The 20,266-nt window shown below is 36.4% G+C and overlaps 1 protein-coding gene across 5 annotated transcripts in view; it reads left to right on the forward strand.

The window, feature by feature from the left end:
- KCNIP4 (potassium voltage-gated channel interacting protein 4) overlaps positions 1–20,266 on the forward strand; it is a 1,166,197-nt gene that overhangs the window by 992,638 nt on the left and 153,293 nt on the right. The window lies entirely within an intron of this gene.

Consider the following 20,266-nt stretch of genomic DNA (forward strand, 5'->3'; position numbering starts at 1 on the left):
TGCTTTGATATATGAGTGCTTTGGATTACAAACTTGTTACTGGAATCAATTATGCTTGCGAACCAAGGTTTTACTGTATATGATATTGTCCCTGTAACTGACATTCCAGAGGACTTTACACCCCAGAGTCACACACCATAGTAAGTTTCTGGAATGGCCAAGAAAATGACTTATTTGTTTTTCAATGGGAAAATGGTTTGTGAAGGGGAAGGCATGCAAGGAAAATCAAAACAACTGATTCTTTTAATACTATATGCACTCCCTAGGACATGTTTGTGTTCATCTCCTCACTCTAAACAACTATACAGTTTTCTGTTATGGCAATCAATGAGATAGAATATAAATAACATGACATGGTTGCCTGCACCTTATTTATTCCAGGTTGTGCCTTTCAGTGGAACAAATGTAACTAACTGGTTAGTACTGAATTTCCAGAGGCCATCTGTCCTTGCATGGACAGAGGAACCCTTAAGTTAAAAGTAGCCTATGTTTTACATAGATTAGTAAATGTTTTGAGGGGTCCTAAAGAGGAGTTCACTATTTTCCCAGGATATTTCTAACAGAATTTATTGGGGAAAAAAAAGGAGAAAGTGTCATTCTTCTCTAAAGATAACCAAAATTCTCAATGAGAGAGCAAAAGAATATTCTAAATATGGCATAAAACCAGATTTCCTCTAAAGGAAAACACAGTTGTATAAGAGACAGACTACATAGGGCAATGATCTATATATCATCATTTGTCTCTAGAAGAAATGTCTACTCTAACTCTACTACATATCCACAACTATTTGTCTGTTCCTTAAAATTACCACCTGAAGTCAAGACATCTGGTAGGTACATAACAATTAATATTTAAAAGACATATTCTTTGCAGATATCAATATTATAGACAACTAACCTGGATTATTGAGAATTCCAGTGGGTTAAGTTATAAGGATCTCTCCACTGTTACTCACTAAATTGATTATCTTACCACTGTGCTCTTATAAACTTGGAAAGTACTCAAATGAAAAGCCATAAATTTCAAATACTACTTTGAGGATGTCAAAGGGAAAGTTTTGGAGAATATCAACATATTATCTACATACACAGTCCAGGAAAATTAATTATGTGTCAAAGCAAGATTATAGCAAAAGATACTTCATTTTGATTAAGTCGTGTTGGGTTTTGCCATAAAATTCTACTTTAATAATTAGAAGATTAACAGATCATTATTCTAATAGTTGAAAATTAAGGGAATAGAATAAGATGTTTTTCAATACTTCCTTTTCAAATGGATAATGTTAAATATGTAGTTTGAATATAAATATGTCAAAAGATAAACTTTTTTTAGCAGAACTATTCACTGATGACTCAGGGGAAATGGTGGTAACTGTCTTTGGTAAATGTCTGGCATCCATTTATTGATAATGTAACTGATAAGGTAATTTATTGATAATGTAATATTGATATCTCCTGTCTCAAATAGATATCAAAAGTCCCATAAAACAAATGTGGTAGAGATAACCATTCATTAATTTTAAATTTGTTAACATAACCACATGAACTTATCAACAGTTGTTTCTAGAAATTAATTATCATTTTTATTTCAGACGTATAACATGTTTCACAAGGACCATACACACACAAAACCATATTGTGCAATTGTAATCACAGTTTTTTATCATTTCAATCCCACAATTCCACTTTCAAAAACCAAATAGTGAATACGAAGAATTCAAATATTTCCTAAGTGTTGTGATTCCAAGTAGTTTTATTTATAAATATGACTTTCTCTATTTCACTGGCTGAATTTAATAAAAAGGAACATGATATAGTAAACACATACATCTTCCACTTATTATCAGGTGACCTTGCCAAGTAAATTGACTTCTCTGAGCCTTTATTTCCTTATCTACATAGCTACCTATTTCACAGGATTATTGTGTGGCTCTAATAAAGAAATGTACTTGAAATTACTATGAACAATTTAAAGCACTACAGAAATTTATACATTTAAATATGGGTCATCATAAATTCATACTGCATCTCTTTTGGTTCAAAAATTGCAAAATTGGTTTTAAAATGGCAGCTAAAACAACCTTATTTGTATCATTCTCTATCTATCATGTCTTTCAAGTGTTTAACACTTGGTGTTATCTGAGATTCTTCTCCCTCCAGTCTTGTCAATTTTGCCTCAGGAGCACCTCTTGAATCTAGTATCTTTCTATATTCCCAATACCAATGCCTAGTTTACCTTTTCATCCACTCTTGCCTTGTCTGTAGACACAGCCCCTTGTCTACTGTTCCTATTGCAATGATTTTTCATACTCAAGTTCTTCCTGCACCCTGCTGCGAAGGTTATCTTCTTAAAAATGCAAATAGATCATTTTTATTCTTACTGACTATTTTCCACAGGAAGTAAGACCTGACTCTTCCCTGTATCATTTATGTTCATCGAAATCTACCAAATTTAATCTTAGGCACACTTTGCCTCTCCTACTGGGTATCCTTTGCCCCAGCCATTTTGAAATTTACAATTCCACAAACTATGCCTTTTTATGATTTTCAACTTATGCTAGGTTATCCTTTCTATGTAGAATGTTCTCAATGTGACAGGATTGTATAGAGATAGAAATGAAAGCATTTCAAGTTGAAAAGTACTGTAATATGAAATTATTATTAATGTTATTGTACAAATCTTAATAATTTCAAAAATCTTAGCCCACACATACAATGACAAATTTTTTTTCCCTAATCTCTATCTGTAGGACTGCGCAGGAATAGTCTAGCAAGTCACTTAGCTCACCGGAATTTAACAATCTTATAAAATGAATAGTTTTAAAACTGAATAGCTTTGGCAAAATAGAATATTCAAATAGGCTTCTCCCTCATATCTCTTGAAAATTGCATATAATTGCATATAATTTGATGTTATAAATTTCAGTGCATGAAAATTACATTCTGAAATAATTTAATTAGTTAAGAATGGTATAATGATACTATGCTTTTCATTTTTTATAATCCCTTTATTTAAAATGGCCTAAGGTCCTTTAATAAACATTTCTATGATAGAAATATGGAGGCAGCAGTTCCTCTTCAGACTTCAAAGCAAGGTCCTAGGAAACGAAGATGAGACTTTACTACACATACAGAGTGATGTACAAGGTTGAAATTGAGTTTCTGAGGCCAGTTTACAAATGATGAGTGATGGAGGAATGGAGCCAGGGATAATGATGATGCTTTAGGAAACATTCATTGAGCATCACCCATGCACTAGGGTCGTGAGAGTCATTTGACCCTCAAAACAATGCTAAGACATACGTATTTATATTCCTTTAAAAAAAAATGAGAGTGAAAAACGATGAGGGACCCAGCCCTGAGGCAAGAGAACAAGGAATTCTCTTTTCATTCAGAACCATCCATTGTATGGCTGCCATGCTCCAGTTAGTGCTGTGGCCCAGAATACAAATGACAGGTACCCCAGAGACCTTGCTCTCCAAGCACAAATGTCTATTGCCTTGACACTCAGGACTGCTTGGCTCCTTTTTCTTACACGGAATAAGGCATGTCAAATTGTAAAATATGATACATCTGTTATTGTTATTTTTATTACTATTATTATTTTTTTCTCATTCATCTACCCTGCTGTTAATCCTGATGAGCTTTACTTTCTTGAACATTTTCTGAAATAGAGTAAAAAAGAAAGTAGATAGAAAATAGAGAGGTTTTTCCTATTATTGGACCTTTACACCTGGCTGCCTTCTCTGAGCACCTTTGTATGACAGGACCTTGGCAAAAGAGAATATTAGCCGACAATATCTGCACTCCAGATTGTATCTTATTATACTTGGCCTACTTTCCACTGACCTTTTTTTCTTACAGATTTGGTTTTCCCACTGTTTAGACTTCCCTTGTAGATTTTTTGGATTGAGCCTAGACTCAGTTATATACTCCCTGGTTTTGATGCAAACTGCATTTTTGATAAGAGACTACCTTCTCCAATTCTAAACCATGAAATCTAAGAAGGAAGATTCAAGTGAGTGGAAGGGAGAATAGAAGAAAGAAAAGGAGGCAAGATGAGACGACTCTGGCTAGACTGCAAGCTTCAGGAGGGTGGGGAACATGGCTGTTGTGTTTACTACTGACTTCCCAGTTCCTAGCACAGCATCTGAATCCATAGGAATTCAATAAATATGTGTTGAAAACAAAAGGCAAATCCAGAAGAGCCAATGGAAGGTTCAGGATTACAGAATACTTTTCATATTCTCAGAGTAAATACTATGAAAATCCATGCCTTCTCCCAAAAAATTTTGAAAGAAAAAAAATGAAAATGGATAGACTTGGTTCAGCATCAATCCATGCCACATACAGCTTGATATACTACTATATCTGATAGCCACAAATTCTTTAATATCAGAGAAGCCAATTTCTACCAAGCATATGAAGGGTTTCTTCATGTGTACTTAAAATAAAGAGTAATATAGACTTAGAGTACAAAAAAGAAGTAAGCTGGCTAATAACTTCCTGGTTGAGAGGTTATGAAGCCCTGGAACATTTTACAAAGGAAGCTTCTGTCAGACTAGCACCCCATCTCTTTGATGGTTTGGCAGAGTTGTCCTGTCTGGAGGCAACAGTGGAGGTGAGCTTCCTCAACATCACTTTCAACTCTGTGGCTTAGTGATTTTTGAACAATTCATCCTAACGTAAATAATTCACGGAGAAGAAAACTTGCACCAAAAGTGTTTCAGTACTTTTGCCTTTAATAATGCCTGAGGTCTTTCTTGGAAAAAAAAGAACATGAAAACTAAAAAGGATTACCTGCAGACAATTATAGCTGTGTCAGTGAAAATTAGCCCCGATCCAGAGAGCAGGCCAAGTTGGCTATGTTAAAACAAAAGGGTTCCAACATGGTAGTCTTTTTGACATACTTAAGTCAGTTGGCTGACTAAAACAGTTTTTTTCATAGGAGAATCATACTTTAACTCTCTCTTTCTATAATTTATTCAAGATTGCTTGAATTTAGGGAGATGATCTGTTGAGCAGAGAACTCCCAAAATTCTTAAGTGGATATTGCAAGTTTTCTCTTGCCTAAGAGAAAGCAAGATGGAGTTCTACAATAAAGCATATTTTTTATATAGCGATCAAGTATTTCTGAGTTGTTACTACTACACGTACTATGCTGGGTTTTAAGGGGAAGAGACCAAAGCATGATTTCTGTCCTCCAAAGTAACTAGTCTAGGAAAAGAGATACCCAAATAAATATCAGTTCATTCTGAATCAAATCTCTTTTTGGTTCATGGAAGGTAATTGTTATAAAACTGTCTTCATTTCTACAGGCTGTAGAAAAAAACAATTAACATTTAGAATTAATATTATGAGATGTTTTTAGTGATTTCAAATCAAAGCCCCAGTGTTCCTTCATGTTAACAAAATGCCCACCTAGGAACATTCTTTGTGTCCCTCAAGTAGTTGAAAGATTGGTATCAACATGGCTTATTATCCCTAGACTTTCCAGTACTTTCTCATAAGTCTCAAATAATAATTAAAAATCAACTCCCAAACCATCAGCAACAACAACAATGATATTTATTTAGCACCTTCTGCATGCTAAGCATTGTACTGGTACTTTCAAGTACTGTTTCAAATTATGACAAGAAATCTACCAAATGAGCATTACTTCTTGTTGAATACAGACTCAGAGATATTATATATCATCTCTGAAGTCATATATCTCAAAAGTATCCGTGCCAGAATTCAAATTCCAACTTACTTGGAATGTGCTCACACTGCACTGGACCATTCTACCTTTTCAGAATCTTCAACTTTTTTTTTAAGACCTGCTTTCCTCTTTTTCTTCTCTTATGCCCTGCTGTAGAATAGGCCCTCACTAGCCCCTTTAAGGAACAGAGGCATAAATAGAAAGAAGGAACAAGCTGCTTACTGATTTGAAAGCAGATCATTCCACAGAGAAGTCAGAGCAGGTGCTATACCTGTGTCAGTAGGGTAGATAGAGGATCCAATAACTTGAAAGAGTGCTAAAGAGATTTCCATATAAAAGAAGGAGGGCTTGGTACAAGAGAACCTTTAACAATAAACAGAGTATGATTACTATCTCAAGAGCAATGGAAAAGCACTGAAAGGGTTGGATTGAATTTGGGATGAGAATGAGTTTTAATCAGATTTGTCTTTCAAACATGACCTAATCAGCCCAGAGATGCCATTTGAGGCTTTAGACCATCTCCCAAAGTCCAAATCCTGGTTCATTTCATTCTTATTCTTTCTCAGAAACCCTTATTTCCTTTCTTTCAAGACAGTGTCTCCTATGTGGTTTTATCATTTTCTTTTTTTTTTTTATGTTTATTTATTTTTGAGACAGAGAGAGACACAGCATGAGCAGGGAAGGGGCAGAGAGAGAGGGAGACACAGAAGCAGAAGCAGGCTCCAGGCTCCGAGCTGTCAGCACAGAGCCCGACGCGGGGCTCGTTCTCACAAACTATGAGATCGTGACCTGAGCCGAAGTCGGACGCTTAACCGACTGAGCCACCCAGGCTCCCCTCCTATGTGGTTTTATAAACATTAATGTGCATAAGTCACCTGCTCCTACTAGACCAGAGCTGGTCTTGATCACCTCTGCATTCTAGGGCAAGGCACAGAGGGTACTCAATGCATGTTTCTTAAAACAATGTGGAGAAAATTTTAAAACTACAGGTATGCACTCTCTGGAGAAACGAGTTGAAGCAAGAGTCCTTTGACAACTATAAATGATAAATAGAAGATAGTCAGTGGCAGAACCCTCCTCCCGACCCCACAGTTAGAAGGAAAAGAAAAAGGAAGAAAAGGGAAGAGAAAATAGAAAATGACTAGGGCTCAGCAAAAACAGTTTAGCTCAGGACATTGGAAAAGATAATCGTATCAGACGATATTAGAAAAGGGGTAGTCCATTATGGATTGGGCTTAAGTGTTGCTGCAGGACAGTTAAGACTCAGAACAAAAGGCTTTGATAATTGAACAGCCATGCTTTCTATGAGCAAGACTTTGCTCCAAGGGTTGGGGTAGCAAAGAGGAATTTTAAACTAGATTTCCATTTAGCTAACATAAACCGCATCCAGAACATGCTGTGATTGTAAGTACTGTTATTTCTGATTTTTTGAGTGGATGCTAAGGGCTACCAATTAAACTGAACTTCTGAAATTCTTTTGAACTCATCTATTCATGGAAAATTCATTTTCCCTTCCCCACTGTGTCGCTCTCCTATTTTATAGTACTATTTCCTCCCCTCATCCTTGGGTTGCACACAGAAACCACATATGTATTTTCTATTAGTAGGTGAATCTACTGAAGCTCTCCTGAGAGAAACAGGCAACATCACGACAATGTTACGGGATGAACCAAGTGTACCATGACAACCACAGAAAGATAAACACTTCTAAAAAGCCACTCTGGGGGCATCTAGACAGGAAATGTTAGTGGAGGTCAGAGAAAAGAGATCTTTGGGGCAGGAATAATCAAAAGAGCCTGAGGGAGTGGAGAGAACATATTATAAGAGAGGTGATTCTGAGCGGAGGTGGACAGAGCTGGTTGTGGTAGGACCACAAAGAAGTTTGATGGATGGTAGGGCCAGGGGAACACTGCAAATTGAACTCATTTGTCCTGTGCCCTAAACTCTCTCCCTCAGGAATGAACTCAAGAATATATATTTGGGAGCCTAACAAAATGTCTTCCCCTTATCCAATTATGTGATAAAAGAATCTAAAAGAGGAAATTTTAAAATTCGGTTTGAAAGGCTTTTCAACACCTGTGTGCCCAGAGAAATTTTTTTCTTGCATTAAATAAATTCAGTCTCATTCATTCCTTGCAATGTTAAACTCAGGGAAAACACTTTATCAAGCTTCTGTATAAAGGAGAGAAGATTAGAGTGATTTCACAATGACAAGTCTCTTCTAAATATTACATCTAAAGTCATAAAATCTTTACTTCTTCACTGGTTAGTAGGATTAAATACTATTGTGTTTCAAATCCTATATGTGTGTGTGTGTGTGTCTGTGTACCCATACATACTTTTTTTTTATTCTACATTAGACAACACCAAATCCCTTATTTGACAAAGAAGACACTTTATTTCCCTGAGTGGCTTGAAGCTTATTTTAGTGAAATGCTGTTTTAGAAAAACCTACCGACTATATAGGTATTTCCTTCACTTTGCAGAAAGAAAATTCATTTGTTGTATTCACTGATATATTTTTAGTATGCTCTCTATAGAGCTTACATAAATAGCAATTTCTTCTTTGTTTCTTTTTGCCCAATCTGAAAATATATACCTCAAAGCAAATATTTTCATGGTTTTAATTTTCTTTCTGGAACCCATCCTCCCTAAAAATAAGTAATGAGCCATTTTCTCATCTTGCTTTGCACTCCTGCTGGGTAGATCTGAGGGTGAACTTCAAAGAGCATTGCTATGACTCAGTTGTAGGAACTGGTGCATAGGACAGCAAACTGAACTCATTTGAGTGTAATATTTTCTTTCCTGGGGCACATAAGAGAAATACTCATGTTGAGAATGAACAACATTTGTTGGCACTTCAAAAAATATATGTCATGCTGGAAGATTATAAACTGATGAGTAAGAGTCATTTGAAGAAAGAAAACTACAGGATAGGGAATACCAGCTATCATAGAACTTTTTTTCTCCCTAGACTCTGTCGCTGCAAGGATGTGTAAGCAATCTTTCAGGGATATAAAAGGTCCAGGACTTCTCAGGGAATTATTATCTCTCAGAGCTTTCTGTTAATTCCCCAAAACTCTAGTATAAAGGCAAGTTTGTTTCTTTCTACACTCACATAAGCAAATGCATTTCTTAGAAGAAGCAGATTACAACATGCTGGGTGTATCATCCAACCAAAAGGGCTGGTCACCGTTTTGACCATTTCTATACTATTTGGCGAAACATGTTGTTACCAGACTACATTTGAACTGTTGACTCCTTAAGAGGCATGCTATGACTCCCATTAGACCCTGGGGCCGGTCATTTGGAAACAACAAATATCTAAGTGCCTATAGTGATGGAATATAGGATACAATGCCAAAGAGATATAGCTGATAATAATAATTGATAATTACAATATAATGTAATATAATACTATTGCCTTATGAACAATAGTTAATTTATTACTTACTTATTAAATACCTGGTCTGTTCAGAGAGCTTTGAAAAGAACTAACTCAGAAAATCCTCACAATAACTTTATGAGCTAAGTATACCGTTATCACCATTTTACAGATGAGGAAACCGAGGCCCAGTGAGATTAAGTAACTTGCCCACAATCATTCACCTCGAGAGGAATCACCTAGAAAGGCACTGTCTCTACATCTCTACCACTCCACTAAATTGCCTGTAATTGCAAAAGCCGCAATGGAGTACTTGGGGAAGAAGTTCTGCGAGTGGGCTTAGGAATTAGGAAGGTTTGTGCGGAGAAGTTGGTAGATCAGCTGAGTTTCTTGTTCTATTGAAATATAATTCACACACATACCATATATTTCACAATTTAAAAATGTACAATTCAGTGGGTTTTAGTGTATAAACAAGGCTGGGCAATCATCACCAGTAGCTTATTCCAGGGCTTTTTCCTCACCCCCAAAAGAAACCCCATACCCATGATCAGTCACTCCCCATTCTCCCCTCCCCTCAGCTCCTGGTTACCACAAATCTACTGTCTGTCTTTATGGATTCGCCTATTCTGGACATTTCGTAAAAATGGACTCATGTGTGGCATTTTGTGTCTGGCTTCTTTCGGCATGATGTTTTCAAGATCCATGCATGTTGTAGCATGAATCGCTATTTCATCCCATGGAGTGATATTCAACTGTATGAATTTACCACATTTTGTTTACCCATTTATCAACTGATGGACACTTTGGTTGTTGACACTTTTTGACTACTATGAATAATGCTGCCATGAATATTCATGTACAAGTTTTTATATGAACATATGTTTTCAATTCTCTTGGGTATATACATAGGATTGGTATTGCTGGGCCATATGGTAACTCTATGTTTAACTTTTTAAGGAACTTTTAAACTGTTTCCCAAAGTGGCTACACCATTTTACATTTCCACCGGTAGAAATGAGGGTTCCAATATCTCTGCATCTTCCCTAACAATCATTACTGTCTACCTTTTTTACTATAGCTATGCTAGAGAATATAAAATAGTATCTTACTGTGGTTTTTAAATGAATTTCCCCAATGACTAATGATTCTGTACATCTTTTCATTTGCATACTGACTGTATATCTCCTTTCAGAAAATATCTATTCAAATCCCTTTTCTGTTTTAAAAAATTAGTTTGTCTTTTTATTACTGAGGTATAAGAGTTCTTTGTACATTCTGCATACTCGGTCCTTACCAGATATATGATTTGCAAAACTATTCTCCCATTTTGTGAGTTATCTTTTTTCTTTTTTCTTTTTTTTTTTTTTTTTTGATGGTATCATTTGAAACACCAAAGACTTTTTTTTTATGGCATTCAATTTATTGATTGCTTTTTCTTTAGTTGCTTGTGCTTTAGGTGTTATATGTAAGAAAACTAACCCAATGTCAAGAAGGTTTTCACCTGTATTTTCTTTAATGAGTTTCATCATTTTAGCTCAGATATTTAGGTTTTTACGTTAACTTTGGCATATGATGTTGGTTATGGGTCCAAATTCATTCTTCTGTATATGGATATATGGGTCATCCCAAGATCACTTGTCAAAAGAAATTCTTTTCCCATTAAATTATTTTGGTATCCTTAGAAAAAGAAAATTAAAAAACAAAAACAAAAGCAACTAAATGTAAGTGTATGGAGTTTCTTCTGGACCCTGGCTTCTATTCCACTCACTTATATGTCTGTCCTCTGGCCAATACCACACAGCCTTGATGTCTATAGCTTTACCAAGTTTTAAAATCCAGACTTGTGAGTCTTCCAACTTTGTACTTATTTTTGAAGATGTTTTAAAGGTATCTTGGGTTCCTCACATTTTCAGTTCAATTTTATGAGCTGGTTGTCAATATGTATAAAAAGCCAGCTGGGAATTTGACAGGGATTGTACTGAGTCTACAGATCAGTTTGGAGGTATTACCATCTTGGAAGTGGTGTCTTCTACTCCATAAATATGAAGTATCATTTCAGTTATTTAGGTCTATGATTTCTTTCAACAACATTTTATAATTTTCAGTGTTAAGTCTTTCACTTCTGCTGTTAAACCTATTCCTAAGCATGATATTCTTTTCATAAAGAATATGTTTATTCTGTAAATGGAATTCTTTTCTTGATTTTATTTTTGAATTGTTCATTGCTACTGTAGAGAAATACAATTACATTTTGTATAGTGGCTTTGCATGCTGTGATCTTGTTGGACTCATTTATTAACTGTAATTGTTTTTTGGTGGATTCTTCCATATTTTCTATTCAGCAGATAATGCCATCTGAAAATAGAGATAATTTACATTTTCCTTTCCAATACCGATTAATCTGAGATTTGAAAAATATGTAGAACTTAACCTGGAAGATAGGCAGAGAAGTAATTCTAATTAGAGTCACAAAAATATAAAATAATCTGCTTTCTTATAACTATACTGCCAGGTTATGAAGACCCTAATTTAGAGAAGTGTGTAGCAGAAGATGAGAGTTACTAAGAACTAAGGGATAAAGTTAGGGAGGACCTTATTATGGAGCAGAGGAGTGGTGAGGAGACACTGATGCATTGTGATCTGGGTTAGGGTGTGACCAGATTACTGCTTTGGAAAACTCAATCTGGTGTCCACATGGATAATTATTTGAAGGCAAAAATCTTTTCTGTCATGATTCCAGTTTTCTGGTTTCTGCAATGGAGGGGATAACAGAGTCATTCACAAATTTGTCTGATAGGCTTATAACCTTATTTATAAATACCTGAAATGAAAAAACTGTTAGGATTTATTTTCTGAGTCAAAGAATAAGGTGAATCCAATAAGTGAAGGCCATTTCTATATTTATTTATTTTTAATAGAGAAAAGGAAAAGTCCTTCCTAGGAGCAAAGCCTCAGTTAATCACTGCCAGGCTAAGTCATTAAGATGTCAAGAAGATAGCAGCACAATGCAATCTAGCCTCACTGCACTCATCTTTTAAAATGAGTCACGGGATTAGACAACACTGAAGTTGTGAACTATTACCAGAAATTTACCTGCCCTCCTCTCCTTCAGACGTGATCTTTTAAAACTAATATAACCCATCTTAAGGCAGCAGACATAAGATAAAGTCAACTCTTGTGTTTTTTTTTTGTTTTGTTTTGTTTTGTTTTGTTTTGTTTTGTTTTTGGAGAGAGAGAGAGAGAGAGAGAGTGAGCAGGGAAGGGGCAGAGAAAGAGGGGGATAGAGGATCCAAAGCAGCTCCATGCTGACAGAAGTGATCCCGATCCGATGGAGGGATCGAACTCACAAACCGTGAGATCATGACCTGAGCCAAAGTCAGGCACTCAACTGGCCACCCAAGTGCCCCAAAGTCAACCTATTTTTACTCACACTGGATTAGGGGGTCCCTTTATTCTATACAGTGTTTAAGCCAAAAGTGCATGGCTTTTGAATAATGAACCACGGAAACTGAACACCATGAGTAGAGTTAGTGCTGTAAGCAAACAAAATTTATGTTACAGTTAAGTGGACACTTATTTAATATTATCCATAATGGTCTTTGTGCTTTATTATAAATTTGGTCATAAAATGAGGTCATTCCTACAAACAGGAATAATTTGTAGGTTTCAGAGTCAAACAAGTCAAACTAAAGAAAAATTGCTTAGTAAGAGGAAAGGGTAACCCTGCAAAAAAAATGGACAGAAAACCTCTGCTACAACGAATGCAGATTTCTGTTCCCTCTTTTTCCTAATCTAAGTTTATTAAAAACAGAGTTAGAAGGTTAGAAATAGGGGTTGTGCTCAAATTTACTCATTTTTCCTCTTTTTGAGTAAAAGTCTTCATCGTGAAGTTTCCAGAGTATTAAGAGTTCAGATGCTTTTCGTTCATTTTTCCAGAGGGGAAAAAATCAAATTCTCAACTACAGCGAGAGGCAAGGCTTCTCTTACCTGGGTCTAAATGCTGGCCCAGGAGGTCTGTCACACCCAGAAGGGGCTGAGCCGGGCAAGAGGCTCAAGACAAGAACAAACAACTGTATCTTCAAGGTGGTGTAGTCAGATTGCTTTCCAATCCATAAGAGGAGCAGAGCTTTATTAGAGAGGTGGGATCAGAAGAGATAATTATGTTGGAATAAAGAGCTATATGCAGGTATGAATAAGCTGGGCAAGATACTGCAGGTTTTAGTGAATCCAAGGCTTCCATTAGATCACTGAACTTGTGGAGGGAAGGACCAGAGTTATATAAGAATTGGGGAGTGGGAAACAGAAGGGAAAAACGTCCTGACATTTTCTTGAGTCTTGTTTTGCTTCATTTTCCTTTGAGACCTAAATTAGGGTCGTGATTCTTGCCAGACTTGGTTCCATGTCCTAACCCTGGCATGATGCAGAAGGAGGCTAGGTGGAAGGGGAGGAAGAAGTGAAGTTGACCTAGTGAAGTAGATCTGAAAGGAGATGGTGCTTGAAAGGGGCGGGTTTCACCTGGACAAATGCTGTTGACAAAACGTGTACATGATGATCAAAAGCTCACTCCCTGCTCTTTTTTTTTTTTTTTTTTTTTTTTTAATTTATTGTCAAGTTAGCTAACATACAGTATAAACAGTGTGCCCTTGGTTTGGGGGGTAGATTCCCATGATTCATCATTTACATACATCACCCAGTGCTCATCCCAACAAGTGCCCTCCTCAATGCCCATCACCCATTTTCCCCTCTCACCCGCACCCCAATCAACCCTCAGTTTGTTCTCTGTATTTAAGTATCTCTTATGGTTTGCCTCCCTCTCTGTTTCAAACTATGTTTTCCCCTTCCCTTCCCTTCCCCCGGTCTTCTGTTAAGTTTCTCAAGTTCCACATACGAGTGAAAATATATGATTTCTGTCTTTGACTGACTTATGTGTACACACTTAAGACACACATGTGCTCCTTCTCTCCCTCTCTAAGTAGGAAATTCGTCTTTTGGAGGTCATGTTTAGTACTCTGAAGTGAAGTGAACCAATAAGGAAAATTCAAGTCAATTAGAGAGGAAATAAAACATGATTATAACAAAACACTAGAAAAAGAAACCCAATAGGGTCTGGTTCCCAGCTGGATTAGGTAAGAATGATGTGTTGATTACAAATATTTGGGAGCTACAATAACTGGAAAAACTGTCTAGTGGCTGCTTAAACCTATGGGACTTTACTTTCCTTACTTCATGAGAAGACTGTTAGTAGGAAGTTTTTGTCGGCATTGATTTTGTAGCTCTATAATATCAGGGCTGGCATCTCTGGGAATCCTTTGGCCTTTTGCTCATGGCCATAACTGCAATGGCTCAGTGGTATCCATTCTCAGGCAAGTGGGAGGGAGAGATATGCTGGCCATAATAGCCATTTTATCATGAAGCACAAGCCTCCCCCCCACCCAGGAAAACAACACCATAGACATTCACAAATGTCTCATTGCTCCAATATTATCACTTCAACAATTATGAATGGAAAGAGGACAAATGATATTAGTATTAACTTCTTTTCAGTCTTTATAGTAGAAGCAGGCAAGAAGAAAGAAAGCTGGAATAGGTAGGTATAAATATGGCCAAACTAAAGTGTTCCAAATGACAGAGTGACTAAGGGGAACAGAGGAGCAAGTTTGTTTCTGGCATGCACGTGCCCCAACTTCCCTAACAGAAGTGTCACTGGACCATTTAAAGGGGATGATAATCTGTGTTCTGTATGTTTGTATTTAAGCAACTTAGTGGGAGTTGTGTGTATATTATAAAATCTCAAGCTGCTATGGTAGTGAGAAAAGGGTGATACGCATAGCCAATTCAATCATTGTGTGGATGTCTAATAATAGGAAGATTATATGCTGAGTGACAAGGGCTATACCTTTCTTATAAATAGGTTTTCTTAATAAAATAAACAGCACTCTTTGAAAAACATTGAAGAAAGCAGGAAAACACAAAGGTAAAATAAATAACTACAAAAAGGTCCCCAAATCTAAAGGTGATTAGTCACATTTTGGTGTGTGTTTTTCCAGTCTATTTCATGACTGAGCTGTTTGTAGCCTACTTTCTTCACTTAGCAACAGACCTAGAGTATTTTTCAATGTCCACATCTATTCTTCTATAACATTATTTCATGGCTGCATATCATTTCTGTCATCTGGAGTTACCATAATTAATTCTCCCATGGTCTGATTGTGGACATGAGGTTGTTTCCACTTGTCAGTTGTCACAGTTTGCTGTGGTTAAAGCTGTTATCCCAAGAAGAATAACGAATATTTATGAGCTGTTTACGAAGCAATAGTCGCTGTGCCAAGAACTTTACATTAATTATTTTACTTAAGCTCTGAATGAACTCTAGAAGAACTAAATGAGGCAAATACTATTATAATCCTTGCTCAACCCATGGGGAAACCGAGCCTTATAGCTTAAGTAACTTGCCCAAGCAATACAGCTGTATGTGCCCAGCACGTGTATGTTACAAGCTCCACAAATGGCAGTAATGATCAGCTAATGATTGCATGGGAAGAGGAGTGTTAGGGAGGACTTCACTGGGGAGATGTCACTAGAACCTGGGTTATGGCTGCAAAATTGCCCCTGACCTGTTCTCTATTCAAAATGGCAGAATATACACGATTCAATATACATCTTAATCCATTCCTCTGAGATAAATTCTCACCAGCTTTTACAAAGAAATATTAGAAGACAGCTTTGGACCGTTTTAGGAAACAAACCTAAAGCAATTTTCAGTGCAATTAGTAGGCTGGGAAACCTGTAATAACAATAGGTAGTATTCAGAGTATTAGGCTTTAAGAAAGAATGACGAGAGGACTCCCAAAAGAGATAGAATAGTTATATCTAATTTGGTTAATTAGATTAATACTCTGCAGTACATACTCAGGGATATTACAAAAACGTACAGTGTTCTAAATCAGGAATCTCTTTTTATCAGAATCAGTTATTATGAGTAAGTAAATGTCCATGAAAATTAGCTTTAAAATGTTGATCATTTGATAACAATCCAAGGAAACTTGATTTTTTTTAAAAATTCCTTCAATTCTCACAACAGCACCAAGAGGAAAACCAGAGTAAATAATTAATTATATCCCTTAATTTTCAAACTACCATTCTCTCAAATTCCCATTGAAAATGCTTTTAAATAAATTCTATATTTTCTACCTGAATTTATCAAAAGCAGAGTTTATTCAGCAAAACTGTTACCTTTGTCATCATGATTACCTGTAACATACAATGATGTTTTTATTTTTTAATGGTTTTCCATATTTATTTATTTCATTTAAATTTTCATAATCAAAAATCACATGAGGTAAGATTATATGTCTGGGCTTTATATAGATTTAAAGAGATCTGGTTAGTAACTTAGCCAAAGTTGCAAAACTAGTGACCAACAGAGCTAAAATTAGGGCTTTCTAATTTTTGGTCAAAATTCTTAGACTACTATATGTTAATTGACCCAAAATTAATATTAAAGATTATCTTAATTTACATAACACCATACTCAATCTCCTTAGTTCTAACCTATGTTAGTATTTACAACTCAGTTTCCATTATAATGAACCCCAAGGATGAAATTATTCCTTTTGTGGTGCCGAGACATTGTTATATTTGTGTGTCTTTTAAATAAATGGGTGCTTACTGACTCTCTGATTTCTGACATAGCATCATTTCCTTGTTTATCAAGGACAACAAGCATATACTTATTAAACCAAATGAGTATTACTGTATGGTAGGAACTGTTGAGGGCACTAAATGTTCAGCAATAAAAAAATTAGAGCAATGTGATTCCACAGAGCCTCCAAAACTGAACTCAACCCAACCTCAGATATCATACTTGTCTCTCATGTTTCTATGTCTCCATTGAATGGTTCCTTCCTCACTCCTCCCAGACACTCAATGTAGAAACATTTAAAATGTATCCTTCTCCTTATTTCCAAAAAGTCTCACTACAGTGTGCCATGGTAGAGATCTAAAGATGGAATGAAAGAATACATAGGTGAGGGAGCAGATGGAAAGCCTGAGAGAGATTAGGGTCTATTGGCTGTAAAATGCAAACTATATTTTGAAGATGAAAAATTGCCCTATATGAATACAGTAATAGAGACATTTAAGGAAGGGACACTGAAAAGTGGGTAAGCTGTAAGTACTGAATGCCCTTGAATGCCACGTTAAGAATTTTGGATTTTATCTGTTAGGCAATGGAATCAATGGAAAGTTTTGTCTGCTCTCTCTTGGATTTCCTGTGCCTAGTAGAGTTCTTGGCATGGGCACACTTAGAAGTATGCATTGCTTGAATTTGTGAGTGTTAACTAACTTGTTATGTTGGAACTGTGCTTCAGAAAGGTCAATCACATGGAAATGCGAGACATAGATGAGAATGGGTAACCAGTTATAGTATTATTATCATTCAATCAAGAGGGACTATGGGAATGACTGGGAAGGGGCAACATGACCTTCAGAACCAGAAGAACATTGACGCTTCCCATTTGCCACCACCTCATTGGATAATGTTGAAAGGAGCTCTCAGGATCATTTTTGTTTCTCAGTAGACAGTCATTTGCCCCTCAGCAATTAGCAAGCACTTATTGAAAGCCTCCAGGTGTGGGCTACATTGTGACTCCTGCAAAATTTATAGGTTGAAGCCCTAATCCCATCTCCTCAAAATGTGATTGTATATGGAGATGAGACATTTTAAGATGTGATTAAGTTAACATGAGGTGATAAGGGTGAGACCCTCACCCAGTATGATTTGTGTCCTTGAAGAAGAAGAGACATCAGGGATTCTGGAGAACAAAAGAAAGGCCAGATGAGGACACTGTGAGAAACCTTCTACAAGCACAGGAGAGAGGCTCAGAAAGGAAAAAAACCTGCTTGATCTTAGACTTGTAGCCTCCAAGACTGTGAGGAAATACATTGCTGCTCTTTAAGCCATCCTGTCTGTGGTATTTTGTTACGATAGCCCTAGCACATCAATATACCATCTATATGTAGAATGACTCTTCACAAAAGAAAACATTTTTACTTTTTTTAAACATTTATTTATTTTTGAGAGACAGAGTGAGACAGAGCACGAGTGGGGAGGGGCAGAGAGAGAGGGAGACATGGAATCCGAAGCCGGCTGAGCTATTAGCACAGAGCCCTACGCCAGGCTCAAACTCCGGGACTGCGAGGTCATGACCTGAGCCAAAGTCCAACGCTCAACGGACTGCACCACCCAGGCATCCCTAAAACATTTTTACTCTTTAATTCTAATAACATTATCTCATGTTTGAGTTGGGCCGAAAAATGCCTTCCTTAAACCCCTTCCTCTAAAACAACTTCTTTTTCTCCTTCTTTCTCTTCTCCCTCCCTCTCTCCCTCTTCTCCCTCTTCCTCCTCCTTCTTCCAAAAGCACCTTCTTACTACTGTCTCTCTACTGCTCAGTCCTCAGATGACTAAGGATAAACATGACTAGAATTACATCCTCATGGATTTGTTTAGACAGAAAAGAAATTTAATTTGAAGCAAGTGTTCTTGCATGAAATTTGTAAATTTTAAAATATTAACATTTAAGATTATATGATTAGTTTAACAATTTCTAATCAGGATGTAGGAAAAAAAGTTAAGGTTTAATTAAACAAGCATTTTGTTAAGTACTCTCCAATCAAGGATACTAGAAAAAAATAGATGAGTTATTTCCATGCTATGCATTTAGCTAGATATGCTCTGTATTAATTTTAAAAATCTATGAAGTCCATCCATGTTATATTTAAGCACTTACTTAAAAAATAATATGAAAATCACAGTGTTATGCAATTATTTTTGTTGAGAAAATTCTGAATCATCAATGCATAATTGACAAATAGCTCTAATATGAAGCCTTGACACATACAAGACTTTGCTAGGGTTCGAATAGTGTTTAGTTTTAAACGATTGTTACTAAATCAACATTCTATAAAATCAAGCATATAGGAGAACTTTTTTTTTTATTTTTATTTTTTGATTCTTGAATCTTAACTCTGTGAGATTAGCTTAACTATGGGAACAGAGAGTTATTCCGCTAGACAAAGCTAACATATATACATAAATATAGAAAGTTCTATGTTTAGCTGATTAAGTTCTCCATTTACTTTTTACTCTTTGGACTAGAATGATGGAATTCTAACTGAGAAGGAAATTAGCTCAGTGGGTAAATGTGATTTTTTAAAATACTGCTTCCATAAATCTTTGGCAAACTGAGAGGAGCCCGGCCAAGGAGAGTCAGCCACCACCTGCTGTGTCTGATTTAAAATTGATAATCTAATAGAGTGGGATAGCAAGGACTGCCTCAGGGCAGGGAAGGGCTGATGACAGTCTGCTCAAAGTAATCAGCTCGGGCAATTAAAGGTATTGCCAGTTGGTCGTGAATTTTCGAGATAAGCTCCAGGCTTTTCTTTCTTAGTTTAGCTTGGCTGCATAGATTTATGAGGCCGCATATCTTTGGTGTGTCTTAGGTAGTGATTGCATGACAGTCTGTTTAGAGATATCCTCCCCATGGTATCTGCCTCTTATTAACTAGTTGGTACATGATATGCCAGACTTTGGGCAAATGATTGCTAAGGGCCCTGGATCTGGTGATAGATTACAAGGGTTCAAGTCTTGGCTGTACCAATTTACTAACTCAGTGACCCAGGCAGGCCGCTTAATATCACCCCAGGTCTCAATGTCCTCATCTATAGGTTGGGGTGATATTTTGAAGGGTTATTGGGAAGATTTAGTTACTGCATGGAAGGTCCTCAGGAGAGAATCTGACACACAGTACTAGTAAATTGCTGTTTTTGTCAATAGACTCATATAATCCTTAATAATCATTATAAATCATTATTATCCTTTATAGGTTTTTAAGTGCCCCCTATAAGCCAGGTAATGGAGAGCCAATGAGAGCGAAAAAGGCTTGAGCCACCTCTCTCATGGAGGAAAAATAAACAAGAGAAAGTTCCACCCAGACACAAGCATTCTTGTTCAGATCAAAGTTTCTAGGCCAGATGCCACTTTTATGATCACTCTTCCTGCCGACCATTGTGAATTTAGAGTTAAAATTAAATATAACACTCAACAGAAGAAAATTAGCTTAAAATCTTGTAAGATGATAAAAATTGAGTTATAGATGTTAAATATTTCCAAAATAA

Source organism: Leopardus geoffroyi, chromosome B1 (assembly GCF_018350155.1).
Source record: "Leopardus geoffroyi isolate Oge1 chromosome B1, O.geoffroyi_Oge1_pat1.0, whole genome shotgun sequence".
Classification (NCBI taxonomy): domain Eukaryota; kingdom Metazoa; phylum Chordata; class Mammalia; order Carnivora; family Felidae; genus Leopardus; species Leopardus geoffroyi.